Consider the following 14,229-nt stretch of genomic DNA (forward strand, 5'->3'; position numbering starts at 1 on the left):
AACAAGAATTCCAAGTTTGTTTAGAGAAAATATAAGGAGCTTGAGCCACAAATGGATATAATTCTGTTTAGGAGAAAGTTAATCTAGATTATTAAATATTAAGACATTAAATAACTTAAGATTTCTTTTGGATGCTTTTGGTTTAAATAGTTTTTGGTGTAAATAGGAAATTTATGGTGATGATAAAGACATTAAACCAGATAGACATACTTTGTAAAAGTGGTTCTGTTGAACCATGTAATCATATTCTTGATATGAATCCAATAACAAAAGTCTGTTAATGTTTAATAGTAAATGTGAATATTTTCCAAATAGTATGAACATGTAGAAGATTTTTTTTAATAAATTAAATTGTATATTTAATGTTGTTGCTGTTCCAAAAACATTATTGATTGAAAATAAGGATGATTACTGTATTGTTTCTGATTTAATGTTATAAATCTTAATTTTATTATATAGAGACTAAAAGTGGAAGTGAAGTGACAGTTGTATCTCAGAATGGCTGGTATGGGTATTCACACTTTTATTGATAAGGAGAGAATGACATTTTGACCTTCCTAGGTCATCTTCAGGTTAAGAATCAAGAAGCGACAATTTATTTGACTGAGAACTTAGGAATTTGAAGAACAGGAGTGCATAAAATTGTCAGAAATTGTTATGTCTCATGGTTGAAATCAGGTTAAATAAATATAAAACAAGTAAGAGAAGGATGTATTTACAGGAAACCAAATTCTGATTTAATATAGTTTAATGAGTATTTGGATGTGTATTTCAGTAACACATAAGAGTAGGATGTATTTACAGGAAACCAAATTCTGATTTAATGTAGGTTAATGAGTATTTGGATGTGTATTTCAGTAACTGCAGAATGTGCATGGTAACAGAATACGATGACTTTGTGGTAAAGGAAGTTATAATTTGATCTAAGTAAGAGTTTTTTTCATTCTGACAAAATAAAAATCGTTATATAATAGAAAAATGAGTATTATTTTTGAAATATGTGAAGCTGGATTGTGGAAAATGTGTTATTAAAAGCAAAACAACTTTTATGACGTTCAAATTTACAGGTCTGTGTAATCAATAGCATTACTGATTGTTATTATTAAATTGACATATTTTTAGTATTATTTTTAAGCACTTGAATTTAAAACTCTGCATGTTTTTTATATTTTTTGAAGATATTGTTTAATTATAGTGTTTCATATTTTTTTATATCTATAAACTATTTGGATGTTAAAAGGGGAAAAATTATTTGGGAAGTTTGATACATGTCACAATTTGTAATTGACATTGAAAGAAACGTTATATGTAAGTTGAAAAAACTTCTAAAATATTTTCAATGTTTCTTTTAAATTAGAGTTCGTACAGTTCTGTTCCACGCTACAACTTTGTTTAATAATTTCAATACATTGTAAAATCCTTGACGTTAATTGTGATTTCCGCTGTTAGGTGGTCATTGTTCTATTCACGTAAGTAAAACCATCGTGCCTGAAGAGGACTTGTTCTTTTAAAATTGAAAGAGAGAACTAGGTTTTGTTTTTGAATTTTGAGTATAGCTTCTTTTGAAAGAAATATATTTTTTTTCTAATTTCCTCACTACACTTATAAAACAACTTGAATGTAATGAATAGAACGGAAGCGTAACCAAGTTAAAAGAGTGCTATTGTAAAGAAATAATTACTTGGTTTGACAGCCCAAGAAAAAATTTCCCGCGATACATAATAGTGATTGTTGTCATAGTAAAATGTTATTTTTGTGGATTAACGTGTACATAAAGCACTTTAAAGCTTTTTAAATTTCTACTAGCTGTATTATGCTAGAACTAAATTTTTCGGTTGTAGAGTTCGCTTTATCGCCTCTTTTAACGTGAGTTATTTAGCATAAGGTATAATATTTAACTGGTAACATGCTGCTGTCAGGCTTTTTATTAGAGAATCTAGAATAATATGGTACGTGTGTACGTTGATATCAACGACTATATTCTTATAAGTCACCAAAGACACTGGATCGTTAAGACTGCCAACTCAGTCCACAAATAATCAGGCTAACTGCAACAAACGGTAGAATTGATAGGAAGTAGTTCTTCCAAAAGAGCTTATACATATATAGACGTGTAATGTTCTCGATATTTCTACGAATGAGAGTTAAAGTACGTGACTTTATTCCCAGTTTTATCTATGTTTAATGAGTGTATTGTAACAACTTTTTGTCGTTTTGAACCATAGGTATTTCTATGTTTCTTGCTAATATGTTGTACTTTTTTCAAAAAAAATTCCAACTGTTAACTACGTTAGAGAAAATTCTTTATCGAAAGATAACGTTTTAACGACTTGAAATACGCATTATTAACAAACACAGGAAAGATGAGACTTCGCGGTATTTTCAGTATGTTGCCCCCTCGTGGCTCAGTAGTAAAGTTGAGGGCTTAGAACGCTAAAAGTATTTTCGGTACCCACGGTGGGTTAGAGTACAGATATCCCCTTTTGTAGCTTTGTGTTTACCAACGAAGCAAACAAAAAAGAATTTGCCATCACTGACGCTCTGTGCTCGATAGAAATGTAAAATTAGGCGAATCTACAGCGGGAAAATGTCGCTCCTTACATAAGGATAAGGAAACGGAATCGAAAGATTTTGAAGTTAAAGCACTTTAAAAAATTTATATAGTGTACATAGAACTATCAGTTTCGTATCATATCCAACACTGCAATGTGTAAGCAGTCTGTTATGACAACGTTTTCTCCATATAATATGCTTGTTTTATAATTATAACAAATATGTTCAATCTAGTATGAAATAAAGTAACGCGTTTCTTCGTTTGTTTACTGTAAGCAGTGTCAAGCACCCGGATGTGATGCCCCTTTCTGTGTTCTGGTCGCTTGTTGTGATATCGACGTGGATACGTGTTTGAAGTGACACAACAGCGCACAGATATTAGATTATTTTGCCTTTCGATAGATCTCATGTCATAATAACAAAAAAAAAAAAACTAATTGTAAGCTTTAAACACCCAAACGCGTCATAATGTTTCATTGATACTAATAGATTAGCCTCTAGATTACCCGATTCAAATTTCATTGTACTTGCATATAGAAGTGAACTATTGTAGCAATATAAGACCTCTTTAGAGTTAACTTTCGTATTTGCTAAGTTTGTTGAAATTATCGATGTATTAAAATTACATTAAAAAAGCTTTAAAACTTTCATGCTCAAAACGTATAGAGAAAGGTTTATAATTGAAAATGCATGTTACCGTTTATAACTGATTCTTTTGCCTCGGTTATAGCAAATGCAAGTCCGTGCGAATATGTTAGTTATAATTTTATTTATCACATGACAATAAAGAAGTTTATTTGGTTTCGAAATTGTTACTATCAAGTTTATTTAATCATGTTTGTTATGCTATGCCTTATTTATACAGTAGTACTTGGAAAACAAAAATGGTGTTTATTATCTCTGTTACATCAGAATACGAGGTCAATTATACTAACCATCATCTGGTGGTTCATAATCCGAGGGTCGTGGGTTCGAATCCCCGTCACACAAACATGCTTGCTCTTTCAACTGTATGGACGTAATAATATGACACTCGGTCCTACATTTCATTGGTAGAAAGTAGTTCAAGAGTTGGCAATGGGTGGTGTTGACCAGCTGCCATCCCTCTAGTCTTACACTGCTAATTGAGGTACAGCTAGCGCAGATAGCTCTCGTGTAGCTTTGCGTGAATATTCCAAAAAATAAAGCAAACTAGACAGATCTGTCACTTCAAAATGATGGACAGCTAGTTTCAAAGATGGTTACTCTATACGCAGTATTAATAAAGCTCACAATCACGCAGTGTTGACTATAATTTGACATCTACCATCAGCTATCACCTTGATTCCGATCCGATGTTTGAAACTTAACTTTGTGTTACCTTTTTAAATTACAGCTTAAAGATTTCTGTTGAAGAAGACAGTCTGGATGTTTGTATAATATGTTAGACGTTTGTGTAATACGGTCAAAATCAGTCATGAAACGGTAAAAAAGAAAATTGTCCAAAAGGACAGGAACCGTATACATAAACAAATGTGTAGAATCGATATGGTTGCAACGGTGTGTTAATCACGATGGTACATGTGTCGTGGCTGTCACATAATCATTACATTATATCTACACACTATACATAGCTGTATACGTATGTATGTAGTAGGTTACGAGCTGGAATACCTATCAACTGAAGAGAGTGTTTTCAATTTAAGTTTAACAGCAACTACATATTTTAAAGTAATAACATAAATGTTATTTTAAAATCATAACAATACTTTGCTTTCCATCTACCAACAAGTAACGATTTTGAGGTGATGCCACCCTACATCTCATTGACCATAAGATAAACGTGGTTGTTTGAGAAACAACCCAGTAACTTTCATACTTGGACCTTGAATTCCTTTAGAATATTTAACATTGTTTAAAGCGTCAATCTGACAAGAATGTTTAAGATTGACTCAGTGAGACTGGGAATAATTAACCAATAGGGTTTACAAAATAAAAAATGCTGAACTGAACATACAATTATGTTGTGTGATACGACCTATTTGTGCGACTCCGAGCCTGGAGTTATTAATTCGGACACGTGTTATAAAACTTTGCAGTGCACCGTGAGAGGTCTTTCTCAAAGCGCTCTAAGTTACGATGGGGGAAAAAATGGGGAGCAAGGTTAGGTTGTGATAATATTTCATTTCTCGTTTGTTCTATTTTCAATTTTCCTGCATTCCTCGTTCAAAATACTGCAATGTCGTTAGCCGTTGGCGAAATGGTGTATGTGTGTGTGTGTATGAATTTAAGTTTATGAGAAACAAGCCGTAAAGTTCAGTATTTCAGTGCGTAATTACCACTGTTAAACATAAAAAAACAACAAAAAGAATCACATTGTATCCCTGTTCTGTGAAATATTATTTAAATTTGTTACTTTCTGCATTGTTTTGGAAACCTCTTCATGTTCCGAGCTTGAAAATGCATGAAACCAGACTGAGTTGTTTTTTGTTCGCGGATCGTTGATTTAAAGTTAATGTGCCTGTGGGAACAGCTGTTACGAATGTGCATTTCTCATTCATTATTTTCTCAAGTAGTGTGAGTAGAATGTATATTCTGAAGGGTGAAGTTTTCTTGGAAACGCAGTTGTCGATCTTTGTTAAGATTTTGACGAGCCAAAGAAGACTGTTTAATTTCATTGTAAAACACTAGTTATACCAATTGACTGTACATCCCACCGAGATCCCCAGAACATAATCACTTTATGAGTTACTGTTGCTTCTCTGATTTTCCCACCTTCGTTAACTTGAGTGTCGTGTGTAAGACAGAGATAACTTTGTATGACGTGAATAAACTTGGTATTGCACACTCCACATTTATATATTTGAGTTAGTATACTGTGTCGCTGTTTCTCTTTTCAGGGCGGAAACTGCAGTTAATAAAACTAATAATAATAAAAAAAAAGCACGTGCGTTGTGGTCAGCTTGTGAATCAGTTAAACCGTATACTTTTAACCTCACCTTCCACACGCACAAAACTTTAGAAATGCACCTGGCACGTTGTGAGCATTTAAATAGTGAGGGTAAGGTAGGTAAAGAAATATATACCAACAAAAGAACTTAGAGAGAAACGTGTAAAATGTGTATAGAACTCTGTACAATATATTTCCTTAAGACAAAATAACAGAAAATAATAGTAATAGAAAAACTAAAATGTAAGCAAGTCACAACAAGGTTTGGCAGTGAGTACTGTCGACTAACTGCCGTCTCTCAAGTCTATCTCTGCCTTACCTAGTCAAGGTTTCAACAACGTTACTAGGAAAGTATTAGTTGTTGTTTTTTTTTCTATTCAGATATATAACACCCCAGTGAATAGCTCTTGTAAGAACAGGTTATTATTTCTTACCCTGCAGCTCTGACCTGGTTAAGTTCTGTCTTTTCTCATAGTTTCTTTAGAAGTGTTAATCTTCATGGAAACAGCAAGGCCATTCAAGCCCTACTTCACAGCATGGGCTGAGAACGAATTGTTTGTTGTCATTTTAATAGTTTCATAGCCAGATACAGAAATTATAAAAATAAGGCGGGCACTTTTTCGGTAAAAGTCGATAACTCTTTTTTTCTTGTGTATTTAAATCTGAAAATCTACGTCACCAAAATTTTATACGCAATTTCCCATTGTTGTTGTTTTCTTTTTTCTTGTTTTTTGCCCCACAAATTACGAAATTTCCTTTTATAAAACATGTGAGGGAACCTTGTTGCGACTTTGTTTTTTTAGTAACCGTTAGCTGGCTATTAATAAATGTTGGTAAAGAAAGCGTTTAATTTTAACTTATCGTGTATATTACAGGTATAAACTTTATTTTACACGTGAGGTTGAGATAAAATACACAAATGACTTTAATATATAATAATATATATTATTTAGTATGAACAAAAGATAATTACTTTATAAATTTATTAAATAAATTGTGTTATTGTGTGCGTTGTGACTCAGTAGTGTGCAGTAGGCGTTGTAAGTTTGTTTATTTGATAAAACTTTTATTCGTTGGAAGTAGCGATGCTTAACTAAGTGTACTGTTAGGCTTAACGTGTAGCCTGAAAGTGTCCACATCCGTTATACAATGCACAGCTGGTGGTCAGTGACAAAGTTTAATGATCATATCAGAGTTAACATAATAATGTTGAACTTAACTGCTTTATATGCATGGTATTGCAGCAATTTGAACAAGTGACTCACATCAGTTTTCAGTAGTGTAAAAAACGTGTGTACTTGATTTGATATAAATAAGACAATTAGATACAATAGAATGTTTGTTAATAGGCACATGAATTAGAAATAAGTAATTACTTAAACCAGATATTTCACTCTTACGATGAATATTAAACAAACGTGTTCTAAATAAAACGGAATTTACAGACAGCTGTTTTAGAACTCGTAACCTGTCAGTGTATTAATTTAAGAAGAAAAAGTACATATTTTTTTTAAAAAACATCACTTATTTGCCATTTTTATGAAAGAAGACATGAAAATACTCGCTGTTGTATGGTTTGTTTTGAATTTCGCTCAAAGCTACACGAGGGCTAGCTACACTAGTTGTCCCTAATTTAGCAGTGTAAGAATAGAGGGAAGGCAGCTAGTCATCACCACCCACCGCCAATTCTTGGGCTACTTTGTTACCAACGAATATAGTAGGATTGACCGTAACATTATAACGCCCCCACGTTTTCTCAGAATCTAATTGTCATTACTAATATGTATGTATTTGAACAGTAAACACAATTTTCAGCTTCACTCAAGGCTTTTGTAGTGGTGAAAAACAAATGCAGTATAGTAGTATATTTGACTGAAATGCCCCTAAACGTTGAGGTCGGAACACGTGCCTGAAACTGGATGTATATTTCTGTAGATTGCTATTAATAGAACTTGTATATTCGAAAACTTGTTGAATAGGTACGTTAAACAGCCAACTTCTGCGGTGCTCGTTTTGCTAACAATTCGTCCTTGAGAGATTTGATTTCTGTCATTTTAGTTCAACTCGCCAAGGCGACCCCTGAAACGTATTCATAGTGCAGCATGCCGAGGATTTATGGTTCGTGACCTGTTTTTAGCAAAGACTCGCTTCGCACGTTGCAACCATGGCTGGACTACAGTAAAATTCCATATTCGATCAAACATGGGTAGCTCAAGAGTTGGCGGAAGGTATTGTTGACTAACCGCTTTCTTTCTCTGTAGCCTATTCAAAACTAGGGACAGTTATTTTTGTAACTTAGCGCAAAATTTCTGAAAACAATATAGAATGTAAATTATTTTGTATCTGTAACAGTGTATTTGTGTGTTTTCTTATCGCAAAGCCACATCGGGCCACCTGCTGAGCCCACCGAGGGGAATCGAACCCCCTGACCTTAGCGTTGTGAATTCGGAGACATACCGCTGTACTAGCGAGGGGCGTTATCTGTAACAATAATATTTGTGTACGTTTAGTACAGGATGTAAGTATTAAGTGACTGGACGTTAAGACGAACCTGTGGAGGATGAGAACATTATTCAACACATCTGGCAGTGAGAACTTAATTTATTCATTGTTTCTACTTGTGATGAAAACAAGTTTTTCAACAGAAAATTTTACAACAAATCCCGATTAAAATCTAATTACTAAAGTTAATTCGATGTTGTAGACTTCTAAATAAATTATGCATCTTTTACTGTAATTAAATACCATGTTTAGAACGAGTAACTACAAATGGAGTTTCTTACATACATAACTAAACTACGGTTTAAATGTGATAGTATCTGTGTTACGTTTGATAAGTTTATGTGGGTATGCTAGAATATTCGTGTTGGCTTGAAATTGCTCTACGTTTTGTTTATACATCTTTACAGTTTGACGTAGTTTAAAAGAAATATTTCCCTGTTCTATAACAACCACAGAATTATATATTCATATATATATAACATATAGGCGGGCGTGTGTGTTTCTTTCGACCCATAATTTTTGTTTCTGACAAACCTGTGAATCCTTGTTAGGCTCTAATAAACAATCAGGCTGTACCCGTCTGTCGACTTTCCAAATAGGTAGGTGCTTATATAACAAGTATTTTTTTTTATTATTATTTACTCAAGTACAAGTAGAATATATAAACTATTTATTTAGAAATAGATTAGATTTCCACGACAGATTGGTGTCTGAAACATCCCTTGAATTTAGCATTCATGATATATATTTAAAAACGGCTGGTATGGATAGAGAAAGCACTAGTAGAGGAGCGAACAACGTTTTGACCTTCGGTTATCGTTAGAAGGTCGAAACGTTATACGCTCCTCTACTAGTGCTTTCTCTACTCATACCAGCCGTTTTTAAAACATAATTCTCTACAAGTGGGTTTTCTCGTCATCACGGATTATAAGCATCCATGACGTTAGGAAAACACGTAGGTTCAGGAAAATTCAGCCACTTTCTACTTTGACCCACGACCTTTCAACTTCGATCAGTAAGACACATCTGCAGCCAGTGAGCCTTAATTAATTAATCACGTGAAACACTGTGGAAATACATTAAGAGCTGGGTGCTGAAAAGGGTAACAGAAAGCACTCTTTACCGTCACTATATTTTTACTACCTTTTCCTACAGAGTTACTTGACCATCGTGCAGTGTGTGTGTATACACACACACATCTTAAGTATATACATTGAGTTCTTAAAGCTTGTATAACATTTTGGTTCGGTAATAATGTGTGCAGTAATAATATAAATAAACTGTGTGAAAGTTAAGAGTTTTGTTATTTATCATTGCATGCACTCATACATTGTCTTAAGTTGTTAACCCTGACAAATAACAGATGCATCTTATATTTGCTATATTGATACGATCTTTTTTGAACAGGATAAAATATCTTATGATTTAAAGTAATTAATAAAGAATTTTTCATTTTGAAATATTTGTATAGAGTAAAGAATTACGTGCCACCCTATAACTTTATTTGGTAGTTTACATAATTCTGTGTAGAATTTTCACACGTTTCAATCTCAGGTTGATTAGTGAGCATTTTATTACCAACTGTCTAAACTAACCGGTAAATTATAAATACTTAATTTCAAAGTGTCATCTAAGAAAAAACAGTAAAAGCTTTGTCATTATTATGAGTAAGACAACAGTTTTTCATCATGAAAAGGCCGAGTGAATATAAAATTCGATTTTAATAAAATTAATATCCTAATATTTGTGAAATTTCAGGAATTGAACATCGTATTGCACAAGAAGTTACGTGCAAACTTTGCCAGATAATATTAAACATAACTGTTTTTTTATTCTGATGTGCACACGATATAAAACCGATATTGTTATTTAAGAAATTTTCGAGAAAATTTGTCAATTAAATTGTTTTAAGTGTCAGTAATTAAGGCATTCGTTTCTACCAACTATACTTAATCCATATCCTATGTTCAGATTGTAAATGCTTAGATATTGTCTATTTGGTTGGATTTTTATTCTTCAGACTAGTTTTCAAGTATAAATTTTAAAGGTAAGTCATTAGGTACTTACTTTCAATACTTTATCATAGCAATATGTATTCTCTCTTAGGCATAGCACCTAGTGACCTTATTGGTAAGTCTGAGGGTTTATAACGCTAAATATTGGGTTTCGATACTCAAAGTGGGAAGAACACCAATTTACAACTCCGCAACAGTTTTACTGACTGCTCCAGTACGTGTGGCCAGATTATTAAACAAACTAACCAAGCTATAGTTTTTTGGAATAAACCAGTTTCAAGTTACTACCTATAAATTGACACGTCAAACTTGCAGCCAGCATGTTTATCACGTTTAATTACATTTCTTGGAAACATTATTGTAGCTAGTTTAGCTCTCGTAGATCAGACGGTTTTCAGTGTTCTCGTTTTAAATTTCCTTGAAATATAAAGCTGTTTTAAAAAACTGTATATTGCCTATCAGTTGCTATTTTGTGCTACTCTTACTGTTGTTGGCCAGGTGGTTAAGGCACTCGACTCGTAATCCGAGGGTCGCGGGTTCAAATCCTCGTCACACTAAACATGCTCGCCCTTTCAGCCGTGGGGGCGTTATAATGTTATAGTCAATCCCACTGTTCGTCTGTAAAAGAGTAGCCCAAGAGTTGGCGGTGGATGGTGATGACTAGCTGTCTTCCCTCTAGTCTTACACTGACAAATTAGGGACGGCTAGCACAGATAGCCCTCGAGTAGCTTTGCACGAAATTCAAAACAAACAAACTTGTACTGTTTTTATTTGTCAAATACGGAGTGTCGAACATGCTAATACTATTTGTATATTTGTATTCTAAGTACTTGTAGGCGTATATAGATATATGTATCTGGGGATCTTTGTTCTGTTTAACCTTCAGGGCCCCTGAGAGCTTAACTTGGCCATAACAATACGAAACTAAAGTCTAGATTAGTTGAACGTCAACAATAAAAAGTAACCGTTATCGTTACGACCTAAGTTGATGATAAAAAATGAACTTTACTAATACACATATTTGTTTACTTGTTTTTTCAGCGCAAGGCTACATAATAGGCAATTTGAATTGAGTTCATCGTGGGTAAGTGAACCTAGAATATTAGCGTTTATCTTGCAACTGAATCACATTTGAACTATTTTTTATTTATAATCGTACATTATCGTTTGATCTAAAGCGAGCTTAGTTAGAGGTACGGCTTTATTATTGAAAGATGTTTCTCGTAAAGTTAATGACGTCTCTCGTCGTTACTTTGAATTTTCGAGACCGTACGTACATTCATTGACTTCTCGAATAATTGTCTTACAGTAACCTAAATTTACAATTTTTGAAAGAATGTAAGTTAAAAATAAAGTTAATGAAATACTTCTAAATTTCATCACATATACCGCCTAATCGTTTCAAATTTCTAAAATGTTTAGTTTCCGCTTGTTATTACATTCAATTACTTGTATGTTCTTAATATAAAAACTCTTATGATAACCACGAAACGTACTTGTTTAGTGTACTTATTAATATAAATGAAATTAAAAATAAAAGTGTATTTTTAAAAGAAGTAGTTAAAGCAAGAATATTCAGTCTTGTCAATTTCTGTTATTAACCGATCCATCTGTAACTGCTAGCTAGCAGACTTCTATGTTGCAGGGACAAGTGTGGCCTAATGGTTAGCGTCTGAGAAGTGACTCAATAAATTCATTGTTTGGTGAACTGAATCCCTGTATTCAGTGAGACAAGAGTAGCTTACGAGTTGACGGTGGGTGCTGTTATCTCGAGGCTATTGGGGTCAGGAATTTGCAGATATTGTTTGTATAGTTCAGCACAACTTTCTAGCAAGCATATGCTTGCTAAACATCGAATGAGAAAGATGGCTATGACTGAAAATTTACAAAATGATAAAGAATTCTTTTGTCAGTGTTCTCCTAATATAAAGCATGCAGCATTACTCTGATGGTTAGGGTGTATGTTTGGTGTATCTGAATGTTCAGAAAGCATTTGACAAGGTTCGACATAAAAGGTTTATAAGACATCTCTCTATAGGTACCTAACTTCATTGCCTCAAACAAGCCAAATTAAAATACAGGAAAACTCCCATGTGCAGTTGAATAATGTTCCACAAGTGGAGATGAAGAGGAACTACAACGTTCCTGAACACCCCTGTTGGGGGAGAGAATTCCTTAGACTCTTCTCTCTCTCTCTAAACTAAACCCCTGCCAAGGTGTCATTTCATTTCATTTTTCTATAGGTGTAGGGAATAAGTTATGAAATTGGATAGAAGAGTGTCTGGATGGAAGAAAAAAGAGGATTGTAACAAGTGGAGTTCAGTCAAACTGGATTAATGTTACAAATAGGATACCTAAAGGCACAGTCTTAAGACCTTTGTTTCTTCTGATTTATATCAATGACGTAAATGTAGGAATGGTCAATAAATTACTTAACTTTGTTGATGATATCAAGTTCTTGGGCATTGCTGACTGTGAAGAGGATGATACTGCCTTACAAAAGAATTTGGTTCATTTAGTGAGTTTGACAAATGAATGGCAGATGGATTTTAATTATAAAAATAGTGTGCTGTTGGTAAGACAAAGGATTTTAAATTGCATCTACAGAAATATTGAATACAAGTCTAAAGAAGTTATAAATTAATTGTATAAATCTCTGTTTTGGCTACATTTGGAGTATTGTGTTCAGTCTTGGGCTCCTTACTTTAAGCAGGACATTGAACTATTGGAAAGGATTCATAGGAGGATTACTAAAATGGTGCCTTGCATGAAGGGGTTGTCATATGAGGAGAGTGTAATGGATTTAGTGTTATGCATTTATTTTAATATCTATGTTTGTTTCAGTTTAATATATATTTATAAATGCATGTAATGTATATTGTTAAATGTGTATTGTGAAAGTCCCATCTGTTCACTAAATTTTTAGAAGATTCTTGAGCACAAGAATCAACAATGTATGGTGTGTGTGTGTGTATAAAATTCTAATGAATATCAATATTATTGGCAGTTGAATTTTTAATAATTTCACCCAATCAGTATAAAAGGTAGCCATCACAACATGCAGAGAGAGTTTAATGTTGTTGGGTCACTGTAGTCAATATACTATAAACCTCTGAAGTTATAATTTGTGATCTTATTAATCAGAAAACTACAGACATTTGACCATGAATGTTTACAGACTTTGAACATTACAAACAATTCCATTTCATATAATTACCTTCAGATGTTAGTATTTCTATGAAAATGTATAATTTCAGCTGTGAGAAATTTACAGGAAACCAGACAAGAATATAGCTAGCTAGCATCCCCACCAAGTGAAGTGTACCTGTGTATCAACATAGAATTATTTCACTCTCTGTGAACCATTGATAAAAGATTCAGTTCCAGAGCAGATAGAAAACTCAGCATTGTATGTTTGTAAAACTATTGTATATAAACCATTATTTGTGATAACCTTTACTGTAAATTGTATTGTTGTTTATATATATTAAAATATATTTGTGTTTAGAAAGAAAACTGTGGGTATGAATCTTGTTTACAAATATCATAAATTTGATACGTATTGGCATTGAATTAACTTATAAATTCAAATTCTGCTTTCTGGCTACTTAAAATTGCAATATGTAACATAATAAATCAGAAACTCATTTGAGATAAATTATAGAACATGATAAGAGGTTGAAATCTTTCAAATTGTTTTCTCTTGAAAAAGAAGAGTTGTGTGGATGGATCTGATTGAGGTGTTTAACCCTTTTAGCACAGTTGGCGACCTCTGTGAACTTGTAGGCTCAGCACGGCAGGTGACCTTCCTTTACTCCTGTTACTCTTATGTATCGAATTTAACATATATAGTACTGGGTACAATCACTGAACATTTCAGGGACTTTTGTTGAGTTATTGCCGAGATATCATGCTTTTAGTACTGATAGCGTAATTAGTTGAAGTATCAAACATATATATTCAGCGCCATGCCAAACATTAAAAGTTGTTATTCAGCGCTGAAAGGGTTAAGATTGTAAAGGGAATTAATAGTGTTGATACATTATATATTTTCATATTTAAAAGTGAGAATAGTATGATGAAGGGACATAAATATAAATTTTGGCAGGGTAAGAGTTATCAACAATTTAACAGTTTTATTTTTCTAACAGGGTGGTTGGCTTTTTGCAATTGGTTGCCTTCGATTGTTGTGGAAACAACAAATTTAAGTGAGCTTTAAGAGAAAGCTTG

The 14,229-nt window shown here is 33.3% G+C and overlaps 1 protein-coding gene across 5 annotated transcripts in view; it reads left to right on the forward strand.

The window, feature by feature from the left end:
* Positions 1–14,229, forward strand: part of LOC143252175 (nocturnin-like) — an 89,405-nt gene that overhangs the window by 31,179 nt on the left and 43,997 nt on the right. Inside the window, exon 1 of one of the 5 annotated variants that reach the window (XM_076503910.1) lies at positions 11,041–11,083. The exons of 3 other annotated variants lie outside the window; for them this stretch is intronic. The gene's annotated coding sequence lies outside the window, so the exon portion shown is untranslated. Of the gene's footprint in view, positions 1–11,040; positions 11,084–14,229 lie in introns of those variants that run through there. One more of the 5 variants, XM_076503907.1, reaches the window with a different exon arrangement.

The sequence above is a fragment of the Tachypleus tridentatus genome, chromosome 6 (assembly GCF_004210375.1).
Source record: "Tachypleus tridentatus isolate NWPU-2018 chromosome 6, ASM421037v1, whole genome shotgun sequence".
Classification (NCBI taxonomy): Eukaryota; Metazoa; Arthropoda; class Merostomata; order Xiphosura; family Limulidae; genus Tachypleus; species Tachypleus tridentatus.